A 19,979-nucleotide genomic window follows, 5' to 3' on the forward strand; every position below is an offset into this window, starting at 1 on the left:
AAAACAAAATAAGTTTGAAACTCTAAGAGTAAAAGTTAGATGAGAAATATTGAAGTAATAACTTTACAGATATTATTTTTTGTTAAACTGCATTGTGTAAAACCATATTATAACGTTTATAAAAAATTTATTGCACTGCTTTTAGGCAGATTCAAAATTAAGAAAAAGCAACAATTAAAAAAAGATGATTGTAAGTTAGTAAAAATATTTTCTTTATATATTTAAAACCTTTATTGATTTGATTTAAGGTTTAATTTCTGAACACTAGAGTCATTGCTTTCTCTAAGCACAAACAAAAGGTTTTAGTTTTAGTAATTTTTATATTAGGTTTAAAAACTATAAAGTGTTGTAAATATAATTAGCACAATATATGCAAAAAAAAAACTCAAATTCAGACTGTTGCATTTATTTAATATATTTTTAAATCGTTTATTTATTAATGTTTTTTATAAACTCAAGATCTGCTGAATACCTTTTTTCAAAAAGTCTTTGTTTTTTTAATAATTTTAATAATGCTTCTAAAACTCGTTTCTTGAGTTAATTATTGGTTATTTAAAAACTAAAAGTCGGTTGTTGATTTATTTTGCTGATTTATAGTAACAACCACTTTTATAAAGTTTAAAATTTTATGTTTTTTAGTATTTGTTCTTAATGATCAAAAAACAAAATAAGTTTAGAACTCTGAGAGTAAAAGTTAGATAAAAAATATTGAAGTATTAACTTTGTAGATATTTTTTTTTGTTAAACTGCATTTTGTAAAACCATATTATAATTATTTATAGAAGATTTATTACACTGCTTTTCAGCAGCTTCAAAATTAAGAAAAAGCAACAATAAAAAAAAGAAGATTGTAAGTTAGTAAAAATGTTTTTTTTGTATATTTAAAGTTTTATTAATTTGATTTAAGGTTTAATTTCTGAACACTAGAGGCGTAGCTTTTTCTAAGCGCAAACTAAGGTTTTAGTTTTAGTCATTTTTATAATAGATTTAAAAACTATAAAGTATTGTAAATATAGTTAGCACAATATGTGCATAAAAAAACTTAAATTACACTGTTGCATTTAATAAAAATATTTTAAGATCGTTTATTTAATAATGTTTTTTTTATAAACTCAAGATTTGTTAAATACCTTTTAAGGAAGAAATCTTTTTTTTATTTACCATTTAATAAGGCAACTAAAACTATTTTCTTGAGTTAGTTATTGGTTGTTTGAAAACTAAAAGTCAGTTAGTGAATTATGTTTTTAATTTACAATAACAACCAGTTTTGAAAATTTAATATTTTATGTTTTTAGTTTTAAATTTTATTTTAATTTTAAAAAACTTGATGAAGAGATAAGTTTTTGAAAGTTTTATAATTGTTTCTAAATAATTTATTTATATAAAACGTTTAATAAATAAGCTTTATCTATGTTTAAGTTCTTCTTTAGTTTTGTTTCTAGTTGTTAGAAGTTTACAATAGACACATAGATTTTGTTTAGTCTAGACCAGGGGTCGGCAAACTGCGGCCCGCGGGCCAATTGCGGCCCGCGAAGGGTAAATCTGTGGCCCGTGAGCATGTTGCTTTTTTGAATGGAATGCGGCTCGCGAAAGAAAATTTTGTGGCCCGCGAGCATGTAAATGTGGCCCGCTGAGCAAAATTATATTTCTAGTTAAATTTTTTCGGTAATTCGACTTAATTTGATTAGTTTGATTTTAAGTCTCTTTATAACATTTTAAAATAATTTCAAGTAATTACTGCTTTAGTTTAAAAATGTGAAAAAGACAGATTAGCGTTCTAACAGGATATGTTTCTCAGTTTCATAATTCCTTCTTTTTTACAACAGTACGTAATTATCTGAAAAAAGAGTGTCAAGAGTGCTCGGATTTAATAAGTCGGTTATATAATACCTATTAATTAAATATTTTCTAAGGATGTCAATATGTCAATATGCAAATATTTTCCATTTTTTACAAAAGTAATGCACAGTAATTAACTAAAGTGTCATTTCTTTATAGCTTAGATATTCTTTTTCAATATTTTTTATACCTCAGTTTCTTTTATAATTTTTTTGTTTGTAAATGTTATATTTTAATTTTAATACATTAAAAATAACATAGTAATAAGAAATAAGGTTCATTTGATTTTAGTTTTGACACATTTTAATTTTTTATAAGTTTTCTATGCACACCAACTTAAAAAATGCTCATATTTTAAACCACTTTTTATTTAATACTTTAGTTAGTTTAAGTTTAGTTTATGCATACTTTTCTAACATTGTTGTTTATACATGTCATATCTAAATTTGTACAGACACATTTAAAACAATATATATGAAATAATTTAATATAGTTTTTGTTAGGTTTATATTCCATTTTTCAAACATTGTTTTTTTCAAGCTAAGTTTATTTTTATGCCTTGCATATCAATACACACAATTGCTGTTTTTTCGAGCTACCTATTTAATATAAATAGATATAGGGATGGTAATTTTATAAAGTTTGTACATTGCTAATCAAAATAGTTCAAATTCAAGCAAGTAAACAACTAAACATTGCCACACACTCAGACTATCACTATTTGAAGACTTTAAATCTCAGGCCAACTAAGCCATTTTTTAAGTTTTTGGCTAGAATTGCTTTTTGTATAAAATATCAGGAATGTTTTTGTTGACTCAGGCTGGCTTTTTTGCATGAAAGAGTGGCAAATTAAACTTATGAGGTATGTTTTGCTCAATCCACAGTGTTAGTTTGAGTTTTAATATATGTTAAATTTTAAGTCTTGCAGCTGATATAATTCAAAATATTATTTATATTATTGTGTACATTAAAGAATGAACAAACAGTGTTACCAAAAAAGTAGAATCCCTGAAAAGCTTTGAATTTGTGAATTTACGATTAAAATTTCTAGAAAAAAACTTGAATTTGAGAATTTTCGAAAACAGTTTTTACATTTAAAGTAATGAAATTTCGATTTGACTCAAAAAAATTACCAAATAAATGTTTTTTTATTAAAAAATATGTTAAAGTAGCTTAACAGTACTTTTTAATATTGATAAATGTTTTAAGACATTTTTTAAACTTTATACTAAAAATAAAAGAAGCAGTTGTACTTCCAAAAACTCCGTATTGATACATTGCACCTTTACTTGAAAAATTTCACCGATTGTTGTGCTTCGCGTTGGAACTAAACCAAGAAATTCTACTAAAATTTCAAAGTTAGTAAAAACATCTCTAATAAAAATTCTCAGATGAGCAATAGTTTTTCTATCAGTGCTCTCATGTTAACAGTTTGATTAAAGTCCTAATTTGATTTATGTGACTTTATAACTTAAATGCATTTCCTAATCACGACTTCATGCTGTCATTGAAGAAATAAACAAAAGTTTTTAATTACCGCCAACATCAGTTCTTTATAAAAGTTTTCAATTATAAATGATAACTCATTTTAGGTAATAAATTTTGCTTCTTTATTACTTGCCAAAACAATTTTTCTGATTATTCTGTAGTTACTGAAGATAATAATGTGCTTTGTCGGAAATGACTTTGGTGATTTTTTTTTATTGTTTCTCGCAATAACTCCTGACTAACACTTTTTATATTCTTGTAGCTCGTCTTATATTTTACAATTAATAATTTTAAATTCAATATTCTTATTACAAATAAAGAATTGCTATAATGCTTAATAAAAAAAAATTCTACTTTGCTAAAGACTCAATAAAATTTTATACTTTTGTTAAACTTGTTTAAGAAAGTCAATTGTCCATTCCAGCTGACTTATATATTTTTGGCTTGTAATTTATTTACTCTTAATAACCTTTGCTATTTCTTTATGTAGTGAACTTTATATTAACTGGATTGCTACACAAACAGGCTATTTTAAAAGCTTGAAAACTCAGGTGTGTGTGAAGCTTTTATTTCAAACACTTTAAAGAAATCTTCAAATCTCAGAATAGTTTTTATGACTGTTGTGTAGTTTACTAACTGCATTTTTTTTTCTTGTTTTCTTACACTTTGTGTACTTTTTGATAATGATGATATTTTAACTAGGTATTTAAGCTTGACTAACAACTATTTATTAGCTTTTTCAAATTTTATTAAATTTAAGCTGGTTTGATACATCTCAGACATTTTTGCTTTTTAGTGGCAACCATGTAAAAGTCTAATTACTAAAAAAATATTTTATTAAAGTATTTGAGAATTAATTATGTTAAATCATTTGTTTTAGCTTTCTGGAATACAAGCAGGTATTAATTTTATTATGATAACTAATTACTAAATTTATTAATGAGTGTAAATTATTCAACTCGCAAAAACTTTTTTCGAAGTAAATATTCTTAGAAATATGAAAAAGTGTTGATGATATAACAAATGTATAAAAGTAACCCATAAATTGTCTTTCAAGTTAGGTTTTTATAGAGAGTTAGGTTGTAAGTAAAATTAAAAAAGTATTAAGTTTAACTTATTAAATGCTTATGAAAGTAGATACTTTATTAACAATATTAGTACATATTTATTAAAGTATATTAGTCAATGTAAGTCATAATCTAATATTAATAGGCATTCTATGTATAGCTAAAAGTCATTTTAAATAATAAAGTGAATAAAGTAAAACTTTTCTCTAGTGTGACTAAAACTAAAACCATAAGATTATTCAAATGTCACTAAAACTAAAACTGCGACCCGCAAAGACTTTGGATTAATTTTTTATTAATAAATTTATTAATTTAATTTATTAATTTTATTAATTTATTAGTTAATTTTTAATATGTAATTTATTACATTAAAGAATTAAAAAGCTAACAAAATTTAGATATATTTACATATAATTACTTAAGTGTATTATTAAAGTTTGATCTTAAATTAGTTACTTTTACAAGAAAACGGGTTCTGAAACATCATTAACTTCGAACCATAACATAAGTTTAATAAATTAAGTTAACTTTAAGACTTCACAATTATACATATGGTACTTATAAAAAAATAGTATTTTATCAAAATGATTCTTTTTGGTATTATTACGTCATAACACTCTAGTCAGAAATATATTTGTAATAAATGCCAGCTGGACGTGTGGCCGGTTAGCTCAGTTGGTTAGAGCGTCGTGCTAATAACGCGAATGTCGCGGGTTCGATCCCCGTACTGGCCACATATTTTGCTCGTTAGTATGGTGGTGAGTATTCCCGCCTGTCACGGGAGTTTTTACCTTTTTTATTTATTAAAGTTGGTTTTGTAATTCGTTTATCACTTAAGAACAGTAATTATAAGTGACAATACTTATATAGTTTTATTTATTAAACTATTTTTAACGTGTTGAAGTTTTGCAGTAAAAAATACTTCTTAGTTTATAAAGAAAATAATGAGCCACCACCACAAGTCTTCGTGGCGCAATCGGTTAGCGCGTTCGACTGTTAATCGAAAGGTTGGTGGTTCGAGCCCACCCGAGGACGTTCTTTTTTTATACATTTTTGAAGCATAAGTAAAGTTTTTACACTCAATGTCTTTTTTTAATTCGTCATTTTTACAATAGTATTAGTTAGTTAGTTCAAACATCTAAGTCTTTACATTGAGTTTTTGTTTTGTCACTGATAAAAAAACATTCTTATATTTTTTGTTCTTCAGAATGTTAGTTTTGAATATCTTTTTTTACCTTCAGATTTCATCTAAATATAACTTGTATTAAAAAGGTAATACACCAAAATATGTTAAACCGTGTTAGTCTTGGATCTTAAATATTAATAAGTTTTAATATTCAAAACATATGTATTAAATAATAATTAATACTTAATAAAACGTATATCATGTTTACCCCATATTTTAAATCAGTAAAAATAAAGTATATAAGAACTGATCGACATAATTTTTATAAAAAGTTTTTTAATAGTCCTCTGCATACTCAGGGTCCCTTTTTCTTAGATGTTTTGTTATCAGTCCAATAAAGCTTGCAACGGCAGCTAAATTGGTAAACTATCATACTTTTTTTTAGTAGGATATTGGATCTTTAACACCTGATATTAATAGTGGTTTTTTCGTGAAGACAATCCTTGAGTTTCCTGCATAATAAGTGTTTCTTATCAATTGTCTAACTTCCTTTACTAACACATTTGAGCTTTTATTAATAATTAGGAATTTTGTAGTAACATCACATTTTCCAGGTCGTAATGTCTTTTTTCTATCCAATTTTTAAGTGTAAATGAATTTTATTGTTTACTAACTCTTGTGGAAAACTATTTTATGAATAGTAACTTTATTTGTTTGTTTTAACTTAGTAGCAGGTCTGAAGAAAAAATTTTATGTGCTCGATGACACAGAGTTCTGATTAGATTCCCTTTTCTCTTTATACTACAGTTGGATGAAAAATTCAAATAACAACTTGTAAAGATTTTCTTTCTATACACCGATGTTGAATTTTTTTTTTCTCGCTTTACTTTTACATCTAAAAAAGCAAGTTCATTATTATTTTTATTTACAACTGTGAAAATGATATGTTATAAGCATTATACAAAATATTGAAAAATACATCTAAAATTTTCTCGTTTAAAACCAACGCAAAACAATCATCAACATAGCTTAGGTACAATATTTTGTTTTTTAAAGCAGGAATAATTGTTTACTCAATATAACCCAAAAGTATGTTAGCCTATTTTGGTCCCAAAGAGGAATACATGGCTATCCCGTCTTGTTGAGAATCAAACTATTGCTTTCAATTTTTTTTTATTGTACCTAAGGTATGTTGATGATTGTTTTGTGTTGGTCAGAAGCATTGAAAAGGTACTGTGATCATGGTTGTCACTGATCAAGCTGAGAAAAATATCCTGACTTTTCCTGAATTTTCTAAATCAAAATTATTCTAACATACATAAACTAACACTTGAAACTATATAAAGCTTTCAATCTTATCTTAATACAGTTTAAAACAACAGTTTTTTGCTGAATTCTATCATGAAACTTCCATTACATCACTTAAACCATATGTGTATGATTGATGATTGTAATAAACAGCTTTACTAGCAAATTACTTGTATTATTACCTTATAAACACATCTTGTCTGAAAAAAGACACACCTTTTTAGCATTTCCTAGCATAAATGTAATTAGATAAACAAACGACATATAAGGAACTTTTACAATGAAAACCTTGAATTAATAACGAACTTTCACAACTAAAATCTTACAACAATTTTTTACAGTTGAAACCTTAAAACAATAAAGAACACAATTTTTAAAAATTTCCTAGCATAAATGTATCTAAATGAACAAAACATATCAGGAACTTTTACAATTAAAACCTTAAATCAATAAGGAACTTTCACAACTCGAAACCTAAAACAATAACAAACTTTTACAATTAAAACATTAAAACAATAAAGAACTTGATCAATTACTGTTTTTTTAAATGTATGTACTAAAATTTATTTTTTCTCCGTTTTTTTTATTAGAACTTCAACCTCTTCATCTGATGAAGATATGGTTTCCTTCATCTGAACTGCATTCCGTTTCATTTTCTTGGCAATTAAAATAATTTGCATCATTTTATTTAAATTGCTCTCATCTGCTGCCCCTACAATTGTTCAGGAGAATCTTTTCTCTAAATCAAGCCAAGACTTGTGGGCTTCATTTCTTTTCTTTTAGCACGTATTTATTTTTAATTTCATTAATAAAATACTTCCTCTTATCATTTAGTAGAAAATTTGTAACAAATTAAGTATACTCTAAAATACTTTAAAAACTTAAGTTACTCTACAAAAAATACATATAATAAGTAAACTTAATCTTGGCATATACTTCTCTTATAACTTATTTTATAAATTTAAACAACTTTGAAAAATTAAAAAGAGGTAAAATATACACATTAACTTGTTACATAAAATACTAAACTAACTGCTTAATTATAAAGAACTCAATTATTTACTTAAACATAAAACACTTTGATTCTAAAATTATGCTAGATAAAACTTTGTGTATATATCACAGTTTCACTTAGAAGTGTCCTTGCTACAGATCATCAATAGTAAAAAGATTATAAAGTATGCTTGTTCAAGTAGGGTACTTTATCAATATGTTAACAGAAAATTTTTGCAGTTTTGTAAAGGATATTTTACTAATTTATAACAGATGAAGGCATTGGAAATAAGATTAAATACTTATGTAAATTTTTAGGAAAATTTTGGAATTTTTTTCAGGTTTTAAAGGACTTATAATTAATTTTTACCATTTGAAGGGTTTGGAAAACAAGGAATTTTGTAAATTTAAACTAACAAAATCTGACTTTTTTTTTTTTAATTTTATCAAATTTCCTGACTTTTCTTGACTTTTTTTCAAAACCCCATTTTTTCCTGACTTTTGTCATTTTTAAAAAATTTTCCTGACTTTTCCTGATTTCCTGACTTTTCCTGACCGAGTGGCAACCCTGGGTGATGCTACTTTAAATGTATTATTCAATAAAATTCTTAATTATAACAAAAATGTTTATCTACATCAGCGGTTCTTGACTATTTTTTCATGTTTTACTCTATTCTTAGATGTTATTACCAAGTTTACCCCATATATAGAAGTAGGAATAGAATATTTCGGTGTATCACCTTTTTAATACAAGTTATTATTTAGATGAAATCTGAAAGTAAAAAAAGTTATTTAAAACTAACATTTTGAAGATCAAAAAATATAAGAATGTTTTTTTATCAGTGACAAAACAAAAACTCAATGTAAAGACTTAGATGTTTGAACTAACTAACTAATACTATTGTAAAAATGACGAATTAAAAAAAGACATTGAGTGTAAAAACTTTACTTATGCTTCAAAAATGTATAAAAAAAGAACGTCCTCGGGTGGGCTCGAACCACCAACCTTTCGATTAACAGTCGAACGCGCTAGCCGATTGCGCCACGAAGACTTGTGGTGGTGGCTCATTATTTTCTTTATAAACTAAGAAGTATTTTTTACTGCAAAACTTCAACACGTTAAAAATAGTTTAATAAATAAAACTATATAAGTATTGTCACTTATAATTACTGTTCTTAAGTGATAAACGAATTACAAAACCAACTTTAATAAATAAAAAAGGTAAAAACTCCCGTGACAGGCGGGAATACTCACCACCATACTAACGAGCAAAATATGTGGCCAGTACGGGGATCGAACCCGCGACATTCGCGTTATTAGCACGACGCTCTAACCAACTGAGCTAACCGGCCACACGTCCAGCTGGCATTTATTACAAATATATTTCTGACTAGAGTGTTATGACGTAATAATACCAAAAAGAATCATTTTGATAAAATACTATTTTTTTATAAGTACCATATGTATAATTGTGAAGTCTTAAAGTTAACTTAATTTATTAAACTTATGTTATGGTTCGAAGTTAATGATGTTTCAGAACCCGTTTTCTTGTAAAAGTAACTAATTTAAGATCAAACTTTAATAATACACTTAAGTAATTATATGTAAATATATCTAAGTTTTGTTAGCTTTTTAATTCTTTAATGTAATAAATTACATATTTAAAATTAACTATGTGTTATCACATTTTATTACGCTTGTATATAATCAAATAAATCTTTAAAACTACTAAAATGCTAGTAGACTTTCAACTCTAAAACATTTAATTCAAAATTTTGTGTTATTTTTCTTAAATTAAACATTTGAAAAAAAGAATTAATATTGTTTTACAAAACTAAAAGATACTTGCTCATTTTCTATTTATTTTAATTAGTACATATAAATGTTAAAAATAGCTAAACAAGCTAAACTGAGATTAAAAGTTAAATAACAGCTAGTATTTCAATTATTAAGAAGTTTATTATTTTGTAGGTACAACTAAACGATTAATTTTTACTTACTGCATTTTGTTTTATAATCTATTTCCATTACAGAACATATTGAAAAAACTAGCTTATTTTTTATAAATCAAAAATGTTATAAAACAAAAAAATGTTTTGTAAAAAGAAGTTATCTATCAAAAATTTACCAGCAAAATTACATTTAACTACAAAAGAGTTATTTATCTATTTACTAACATAAATTGAATATATTATATAGTTTATACTTAATCATAAGCGTAGCTACTATCATGAATTAAAAAAATATATATAACTAGCAAAGAGAGCAATAATGTATGTTTAATAACATTTGAGTAATAGTTAAACTAGTCATCATTTTAAGAGAGAAAAAAAGGAGCCTGACAAGGGATATGAACCCCTGACTTTTGGATTAAAAGTCCAACGCTCTACCGACTGAGCTAGCCAGGCTCACGCCAAATTTTTGATTATTACTAGTGATGTACCGGACCCACAATTTCGGGTCCGGCCGGACCCGGATCCGGACTTTTTTTTCAAATTAGAATCCGGCCGGAACCGGATCCGGACTTTTTTTTCAAATTAGAATCCGGCCGGAACCGGATCCGGACTTTTTTTTCAAATTAGTATCCGGCCGGATCCGGATAACAGACAAAAATGGCAATATCCGGCCGGACCCGGACAGTGAGTGCGGTACATCGCTAGAATAAACTAGCCTAAGTCAGAATGAGGTTTTTTTTTAATGAAAAAGAAAGAACTTTAATCTAATAATAAGTAGAACAGCTAGCCACAAGGTTTACAAATTTAGGTGTTATTTACAACTAAAAATCTGAAATCAAGTTCTTAAACAAAAAACACTAGAAAATTACAAAATATTTAAAACTGGATCAGCTCAAACTCATTCAAAATCTAAAAGAAAACTAGCCTGAGTTTTTATATAAAACTAAACTAGCCTGAGGCAGCCCAAGGTTTTCTAAAATTCCCAAAAAAATTTAAACTAGCAGGGTTGCCACTGTTTAAGTCAATAAAACTAGCTAGAGTGAGTATAAACAAGCCTGAGTCAGAATGAGGTTTTTAAAAACTGAAAAAATTACTTTAATCTAATAATCAGTAGAACAGCAAGCAAAGGTTGACTATTTGGTAGTAAAGTTGTGAACTGATTGTGGTACACTTAACTTATTAGTACTACCCATCATAGTTAAATCATACATTATTTAATTAATATCTAACAAATATTTAATTATAACTGAGACTAGTTTCTATAATCAGACACGACAGTTTTAAGTGATGAATCTTTTATATAAAACACAACAAGAAATACTAGCATATACAAAATTATTAATTACTTTGGTAACACTTTAAAAACTGTAAGCTATTTAAATCTATATCGAAAGACTTAAAACAAAAAGCTAAAAATTAAATTAAACTATTAGTAAACAAGAAACTGTAAAATTTTTGATTAACTTTTAAACTATAAACCTGGATTAAATATTTAAATAATTAAACACCTGTTGAAAATTTCACTTTTAAAACAAAACACTACTTACAATAAGCATTCACAAAAACGTTTAAGATGTTTTGTTGCTTCAAGCTACACACCAAACTAACTAACTGGTTACATATAAACTGCCTGTCATGTTATGATGTTTTGTTGCATCAGTATTTAGTTTAAAACATTTCGTCATATGATTCTCATTGGCTCGTACATTCAACCGTACTAACTCTAAATATTCTCTGAGCTCAACTTTAAACAATAAATAATGCAAGTATTCATCCCAAAGTTTTCAATTTTACAACATATGTAAAGAGTTGCATTTCATGAAATGTTTATTTCATAGTTTAAATGTAAACAGATGTAAATTAGTCACGTGTACAAAAAGAGCCAATCACGGTAGGTGTTTAATTTTAACTGACTAAAATGAATCTTATTAATTTACACAAGGTTTGTTTTTGAAAAAATACTTTTCAGTATGCTCTTTTTTACTAACTAGATCCGGGTCCGGCCGGATCTCTGTTAGGATCCGGCCGGACCCGGATTCGGACTTTTTTTTCAACTTAGAATCCGGCCGGAACCGGACCCGGACTTTTTTTTCAAATTAGAATCCGGCCGGAACCGGATCCGGACTTTTTTTTCAAATTAGAATCCGGCCGGATCCGGATATCAGACAAAAATGGCAATATCCGGCCGGACCCGGACCCGGATAGTGAGTCCGGTACATCACTAATTATTACGTCAATAAAACTAATTATTACTTCACTATAGCATAACTTTAAAGTTTTGAGACTGTAAAGTGCAAAATCTTCGGTAGGACTTTTTATGTGTACTATTTTATGGGCACTATTTTATGTGTAGAATTGCTGCATTCAATTTTTGATGTGATGTCATCAAAATCGGTAGGACTTTTTATGTGTACTATTTTATGGGCACTATTTTATGTGTAGAATTGCTGCAATCAAATATGCCCATAATTTGATGTGATGTCATAAACATTATGTGTAGTATTTACATGTTGCTGCAATTAAATGAAAAATAAAAAACTGTCCAGGCCTTATATAAATATTATGGATAGTTTTTGTAGTTTTAAATTTATAAACAAACAAATCAAAAAAATTTGAATACACTTAAACCAATAGTTTGATTTATTTGTACATTTATTTAAATTATATTTTGTAAACTAAAAAAAGTAGTGGCTAGACTTATTAAAAGATTATGGATAATTTTTTTTAAAGATTTAATAAAGAAAAAAAGACTTGCATACACTTAGACCAATTGTTTGATATAAAATTATATTTATGTAATTTATATTTTTTATATTAACAGAAGTGGTGGCTTGGCATATTATAAATATTTTGAAATTTTTATTTATTTAAGATTTTGTAAACAAAATTAAAAGATTAAAATTCAACATACATAAACCAATTGTTTTATTTATAGTTGTATATATGTGATTTATATTAAGTAAACTTATAGAAGTAGTGGTTTGGCCTTATGTGTACTATTTTATGTGTAGAATTGCTTCAATCAATTATAATCAATGGGTAGTATTTAGATGTTGCTGCAACAAAATGAAAAATAAAATACTTTCTAAGCCTTATATAAATATTATGGATAGTTTTTGTAGTTTTAAATTTATAAACAAACAAATAAAAAAAACTTGAATACACATAAACCAATAGTTTGATTTATTTGTACATTTATTTAAATTGTATTTTGTAAACTAAAAGAAGTAGTGGCTAGACTTATTAAAAGATTATGGATAATTTTGTTTTTAAGATTTAATAATGATAAAAAACTTGAATACATTTAAACCAATTGTTTGATATAAATTTATATTTATCTAATTTATATTTTGTATATTAACAGAAGCAATGGCTTGGCATATTATAAATATTTTGAAATTTTTATTTTTTTAAGATTTATAAACAAAAAAAATTTGAACACACATAAACCAATTGTTTGATTTATAGTTGATATATGTAATATATATTTATTAAACTTATAAAAGTAGTGGTTTGCTCTTATGTGTACTATTTTGTGGGCACTATTTTATGTGTAGAATTTCTTCAATCAATTATGCCCAAAATTTTATATGACTTCATTTAAGTTATGGGTAGTATTTAGATGTTGCTGCAACTAAATGAAAAATAAAATAATTTCTAAGTCTTATATAAATATTATGGATAGTTTTTGTAGTTTTAAATTTATAAACAAACAAATAAAAAATTAAACTTGATACACATTAACCAATAGTTTATTTATTTGTACATTTATTTAAATTGTATTTTGTAAACTAACAGAAGTAGTGAATAGACTTATTAAAAGATTATGGATAGTTTTTTTATGTAATATTTAATAATAAAAAAAGCTTGAGTACACTTAAACCAATTGTTTAATTTAAAAGTAGACAGTATCTTTTTTTTACTTAATTGCAGTAACATCTAAATACTACCCATAATTTAAATTAAATCACACAAGTTAATTGATTGAAGCAATTCTACACATAAAAGAGTGCCCATAAAATAGTACAAATAAGGCCAAACCACTACTTCTATAAATTTACTTAATATAAATCACATTAAACAACTATAAATCAAATAATTGATTTATGTGTGTTAAATTTTAATTTTGTTTTTAAAATCTTAAATAAGAAAATTTCCAAAATATTTATAACATGCCAAGCCATTATATCTGGTAGTATAAAAAATATAAGTTACATAAATATACTTTTATATCAAACAATTGGTTTAAGTGTATTCAATTTTTTTTTTCTTTATTAAATCTTAAATAAAAAAACTATCCATAATCTTTTAATAAGTCTAGCCACTACTTCTGTTAGTTTACAAAATACAATTTAAATAAATGTACAAATAAATCAAACTATTGGTTTATGTGTATTCAAGTTATTTTTCTTTGTTTGTTTATAAGTTTAAAACTACAAAAACTATCCATAATATTTATATAAGGCATGGACAGTTTTTTATTTTTCATTTAATTGCAGCAACTTAATTGCAGCAACATGTAAAAACTACCCATAATGGTAATGAAATCACATCATATTATGGGCAGAATTGATTGCAGCAATTCTACACATAAAATAGTGCCCATAAAATAGTACACATAAAAAGACCTACCCCATCAAAATTATGTGTAGTATTTAGATGTTGCTGCAATTAAGTTGCTGCAATTAAATGAAAACTAAATTACTGTCCAGGCCTTATATAAATATTATGGATAGTTTTTGTAGTTTTAATATTAAAAACAAACAAATAAAATATAACTTGAATAAACATAAACCAATAGTATGATTTATTTTTACATTTATTTGAGTTATATTTTTTAAACTGACAGAAGTAAAGGCTAGACTTATAAAAGATTATGGAAAGATTTTTTAAGAAATTTTTAATAAAGAAAAAAAAAACTTTAATACACTTAAACAAATTGTTTGATTTATATGTATATTTATGTAATTTATTGTTTTTATACTAACAGAATTAATGGCTAGTCATATAATAAGTAAGTTTTTTTTTTTTTAAGATTTTATAAACAAAATTTATAAATTAAACTTGAACACACATAAACTGTTTGATTTAAATCTGAATCTGTTTGATTTATAGTTGTATATACGTAATCTGTATTTAGTAAACTTATAGAGTAGAGGTTCGACCTTATGTGTACTACTTTATGGGCACTATTTTATGTGTAGAATTGCTTCAATCAATTATGCCCATAATTTGATGTGATTTCATTCAAATTATGGGTAGTATTGAGATGTAGCTGCAATTAAGTTGCGGAAATTAAATGAAAAATAAAATACTGTCTAGATCTTATATAAATATTATGGATAGTTTTTGTAGTTTTAAGTTCATATAAAAAAAAAATAAAATATAAATTGAATAAACATAAACCAATAGTATGATTTATTTTTACATTTATTTGAGTTATATTTTGTAAACTGACAGAAGTAGTGGCTAGACTTATAAAAGATTATGGGTAGATTTTTTTAAGAAATTTTTAATAAAGAAAAAAAAAACTTGAACACACATAAACCAATTGTTTGATTTATAGTTGTATATATGTGATTTATATTTAGTAAACTTATAAAAGTAGTGGTTTGCTCTTATGTGTACTATTTTATGGGCACTATTTTATGTGTAGAATTGCTTCAATCAATTATATTCAATGGGTAGTATTTAGATGTTGCTACAACTAAATGAAAAATAAAATACTTTCTAAGCCTTATATAAATATTATGATAGTTTTTGTAGTTTTAAATTTATAAACAAACAAATAAAAAATAACTTGAATACACATTAACAAATAGTTTGATTTATTTTTACATTTATTTAAATTGTATTTTGTAAACTAACAGAAGTAGTGGATAGACTTATTAAAAGATTATGGATAGTTTTTTTATGTAATATTTAATAAAAAAAGCTTGAATACACTTAAACCAATTGTTTGATTTAAAAGTAGACAGTATCTTATTTTTACTTAATTGCAGCAACATCTAAATACTACCCATAATTTAAATGAAACCACATAAGTTAATTGAAGCAATTCTACACATAAAAGAGTGCCCATAAAATAGTACACATAAGGCCAAACCACTACTTCTATAAGTTTACTAAATGTAAATTACATATATACAACTATAAATAAAACAATTGGTTTATGTGTGTTAAATTTAAATTTTGTTTATAAAATCTTAAATAAAGAAATATCCAAAATATTTATAATATGCCAAGCCATTACTTCTGGTAGTATAAAAAATATAAGTTATATAAATATATTATTAAATCAAATAATTGGTTTAAGTGTAATCAAGCTTTTTTTTTTTATTAAATCTTAAAAAAAAATTATCCATAATCTTTTAATAAGTCTAGCCACTACTTCTGTTAGTTTACAAAATACAATTTAAATAATTGTACAACTAAATCAAACTATTGGTTTATGTGTATTCAAGTTTTTTTTTTTTATGTTTGTTTATAAATTTAAAACTACAAAAACTTTCCATAATATTTATATAAGGTCAGGACTGTATTTTATTTTTATTTAATTACAGCAACATCTAAATACTACCCATAATTTAAATGAAGTCATATAAAACTATGGTCATAATTGATTGAAGCAATTCTACACATAAAATAGTGCCCATAAAATAGTACACATAAGAGCAAACCACTACTTTTATAAGTTTACTAAATATAAATTACATATATACAACTACAAATCAAACAATTGGTTTATGTGTGTGCAATTTTTATTTTTTATTTTGTTTATAAAATCTTAAATAATTTTTTTTTTCAAAATATTTATAATATGCCAAGCCATTACTTCTGTTAGTATAAAAAATATAAGTTACATAAATAAAATTTTATATCAAACAATTGGTTTAAGTGTATTCAAGTTTTTTTTTTTCTTTATTAAATTTTAAATGAAAAAAATATCCATAATCTTTTAATAAGTCAAGCCTACACTTCTGTTAGTTTACAAAATATAATTTAAATAAAAGTACAAATAAATCTAACTATTGGTTTATGTGTATTCAAGTTATTTTTTATTTGTCTGTTTATAAATTTAAAACTTCAAAAACTATCTATAATATTTATATAAGGCCTGGACAGTAATTTATTTTTCATTTAATTGCAGCAACATCTAAATACTACACATAATTTTGATGACATCACATCAAAAATTGAATGCAGCAAATCTACACATAAAATAGTGCCCATAAAATAGTACACATAAAAATACCTACCCCAAAATCTTAACTGTTATATATCATTAAACTGTGTACATCAATGTGATTGTAGTTTTGTAAGTTAAAATTTAATTTAATGTTTTATTTTCAATGTTTTTAATTTGTTTTATTTCTAATTCAGATTTTTTACTTGATTATGCTATATTTTAACTGTAAAATTTACGCTCAGTTTATCAACAATTAAAGGCAATCTTATTCAAATAATTTTTACCTGTAATAAAAATAAATGTTTAAGGAAACTTAAACTGAATACAACTATGCTCAATATCAGAATTAAACGATTTATCATCAAATGGAAAAAAAATGCAAACTATACTCTATAATTTATATTATTCAGTTTGTATAAGTCTGTATACTTTTATAAAAACTAACAATTAAAGAGAATGTGTATTTAAAATTAATTATTAGTTTTTAATTTATACTAACAATTAAAGAAATGTTTGTCTTCTCAATAAGTCTGAATTTCATTTAGCAGCTTATAGTTGAGATTGATGTCTATTTTAAATTGTGCAGTTTTGTAGTTGTGCTTCGGATATACCAACACAACTTTTCTCAATTGTACCTTTCTGTATGTTTCATCCATACTATAAATATTTCAATTTATTTTTGTAAACAACTTTTATTATCTATTATTATACTCTATACCCCTTTTAATATGAGTCTTTTAAAACTTATTTTTATAGACTTATTTATATTTTACATTTTTATAAATCTAGTTGATAATAAAATTAAGTATATAATGAAATCTTTCATTGAGATTTTAACAGTGTGGTTTTTTTTAAAAACTTTATCTTGACAGCTTTATATTGAAATTTTGTTATTTTTACTGCAAAAAATTTATATACTTGGTTTCAGAAAAATTCAGCAAAAATATAACTAAAAATTTGGAAACAATTGGAATCAACATCAAAGTAGCTTTCAGAACATCTAAAGTTGGAAACTATTTTTCACTGAAAGAAAAGATCAACAAACTCTACAGAAGTTGCATCGTTTATAAGTTTCAATGTCCAGGTGACCTGGATACCCAATATATTGGAGAAACGGAGCGACAACTGTTCGTCAGAATTAAAGAACATACAAAACCTACAAATAGCGCAGTTTTTTCACATATAGAACAATGTAGAATCTGTCAGAATCATAATGATATTTTTAATTGTTTTGAGGTAATTAAATTTTGTAAAAATAGAAATATTTTACTTGCAGTAGAGGCTATTATGATTAAAAAACTTAAACCTAAACTTAATCAACATCTAGGTCCTGATAAAGGATCTAGAATTACAATTAACATTTTTAAATAGTCCATTTTTGTTCTAATTATCTATTTTAGTTTTTATGATTAATTTGATTAGTTTTATATTGATTGCTTCTTTAGTTTACTCGTATTGCGTTTGATTAATTAGTTTTTGTGAGTATTTATTTTTTTTGACAAGGAAATTAGTTAAATTTTGAAAGCATTGCTCAATAAACCGTTAAAATGAAAAAAGTTTTGTTATTAGCAATTAATTGGTACATAAAGTTATATACTTGACTGCGGGATTTAGTTTACTTTCAAGCCACTCTGCAATACTGTATCCAAAAAAAGACTAAATTATGCTTACTGCAAGTTATAACAAATATATGTATTATGTTAATGAACATAATGTAAATATCCTATATTGCCATGTGTAAGTTTCAATTATCATATATATCCATGTGTAAGTTCTACACAACTTGAAAAAAAACTTAAGAAATAAATTCATATTAAACAATTTTTTTTGCACTGTTTTGTTAAAGTAAGTTACAATATTTATTTAAAAACTATGTAGGTTTAAAAACTACAACAGAATTTTAACATTAATAAAATTTAATTAAGTAGCAGTATAACATTATGAAATAAACTTACTTGATATATATTAGTACTCAAGAGCTAAAAGTTTTGTTTTAATAAAAATTAAAACTACTAATATTAGTAAATTAAAAAAGTTATTTACCTAAAAGTCTAACTATCTAACTATTAAAAACAAGAAGAAAAAACTATATAGTAGTTTAGTAAGTAAGTAGCTTTTTTGTTTTGTATTTAAAAAATATTTACTTAGATTTTGGGCACTTAACCTGCATTTAAATTTTTAAAGACAAAATATTTTTATCAGCCAAATTATCTTTTAATTACTTCACAAGTATTTTTTGAAATATCTAAGACAGTTTTAAGCCTAACCATAAGCGTATATATTAATATCACAAAGTTTAGTTTTGATTACAGCTAAAAGATAAAAATTATACATTATACACTACAAAATTCAAATAAGAGTTGTATTAAAAACTGCAGCTCAAACAAACCAAAATTTAAAGATTTATTACTGACAACTTATAATTGAAAGTTTTATATGATAAATCTAGAAAATATTGCTTTGTCAGCTTAAAAAAAAGACATATAAAATTAAACTAGTAGAACTATTTCATTTATCTTCAACTGAACTAATATTTTTTAACATAAATTAACAAGCAGAATAAAATAGTATAAGAATTTAGCAAATTTATATAACTATGTTTAAAACTACTTTTTATATAGTCAGTGTAATGCAAATTAGAGATAATTTTTATTTTTACTTAAACTAATATAGGAAGACTTATATATAAGGTTTATTTATTTTTTATCGAAAAATAATAGTGCATTTACTTAAGTTTTTTATTTGATTAAAATACACATATTTTAATATTTCCAACCAAAAACATTATATCTTTACTATAAATAAGAATAACTATTAATTATTGTGATAAGAAAATTACTTTAATTTTAGTAAGCATAAAAAATTATAAGTCAACCAACGTAAAATGTTCTTGTTTTGAACAAATAAAATTTCAATACAGTTAACTTTTACGAAACAAGACCAATTAAAAGTAAACAAAACAAGATTATTTTACTACATATTGTTTTAAATAGCATTTCGTAAACAGACACGA

The 19,979-nt window shown here is 24.8% G+C and overlaps 4 non-coding genes across 4 annotated transcripts; 2 read left to right on the forward strand and 2 right to left on the reverse strand.

Moving 5' to 3' along the window:
- The first annotated feature begins 5,054 nt into the window (after positions 1–5,054).
- Positions 5,055–5,128, forward strand: Trnai-aau (transfer RNA isoleucine (anticodon AAU)). The gene has a single exon. It is a non-coding gene; the product is annotated as a tRNA-Ile (tRNA).
- Positions 5,129–5,355: 227 nt separating this feature from the next.
- Positions 5,356–5,429, forward strand: Trnan-guu (transfer RNA asparagine (anticodon GUU)). The gene has a single exon. It is a non-coding gene; the product is annotated as a tRNA-Asn (tRNA).
- Positions 5,430–8,799: 3,370 nt separating this feature from the next.
- Positions 8,800–8,873, reverse strand: Trnan-guu (transfer RNA asparagine (anticodon GUU)). Its single transcript has one exon. It is a non-coding gene; the product is annotated as a tRNA-Asn (tRNA).
- A 227-nt stretch (positions 8,874–9,100) lies between these two features.
- Positions 9,101–9,174, reverse strand: Trnai-aau (transfer RNA isoleucine (anticodon AAU)). Its single transcript has one exon. It is a non-coding gene; the product is annotated as a tRNA-Ile (tRNA).
- Positions 9,175–19,979: the final 10,805 nt, after the last annotated feature.

This window comes from Thalia democratica, chromosome 3 (genome assembly GCF_965202585.1).
Source record: "Thalia democratica chromosome 3, ktThaDemo2.hap1.1, whole genome shotgun sequence".
Taxonomy (NCBI): Eukaryota; Metazoa; Chordata; class Thaliacea; order Salpida; family Salpidae; genus Thalia; species Thalia democratica.